Below are 697 nucleotides of genomic sequence, written 5' to 3' on the forward strand. Positions count from 1 at the left end.
CTAAGTAACTATCATTTAGCAAAGTCCTCAATCATCTAAAAGATATCCACGTATTTCCATACAAACAAACTGTGAAATAAATAATAAAAAAAATAAAAATCAACGCGACAAGAGAAAGCAATAAAGCTCAATACATTCGAGTCTAGAAGAGTTTGATGAAGCAGTTTCGAAGCAGGCGGAGGCAGGGGGGTGCCTGAAAGACCCTACACGTGGAAATACCGAAATGATATGTTTGGAGTGACAGCTACATGAAGAGTAATGATACTGCTGATAGGTGAATGTTTCTAATCATACTTTTTCTTTACTGATATTATCACCATTAACACAACCAATGTGCGGGGGACATTACATGATATTCTCATCATTACGGCTACATGCATCATCATAACCATTGAGAACAAATGTATTACATATATAACATCATATAAGTGATACATTAACGATGGCTAAGTACACACAGACAATACGAAAATAACAATTACAATAGCCCTGAATATGCAACAAATACCAAGAAGAGAGGACGAAGAACAGAGAAGATGAGAACAGGGTAATTAAACGGGGAGAGAAGAAGAGGTTTAGCATGGATGAATGTAAGTAATTAATGGAAAGACAGAAGAAGGCCGAGGAAACAAATGGAACGGAAACGAGATGATGGAAATGCAGGGAAGGAAGAGAAAAGGAGAAAGGATAGAAAAAA

The sequence above is a fragment of the Penaeus japonicus genome, unplaced genomic scaffold (genome assembly GCF_977035675.1).
Source record: "Penaeus japonicus unplaced genomic scaffold, GWHDUDI00000001_assembly GWHDUDI00000014, whole genome shotgun sequence".
Taxonomy (NCBI): Eukaryota; Metazoa; Arthropoda; class Malacostraca; order Decapoda; family Penaeidae; genus Penaeus; species Penaeus japonicus.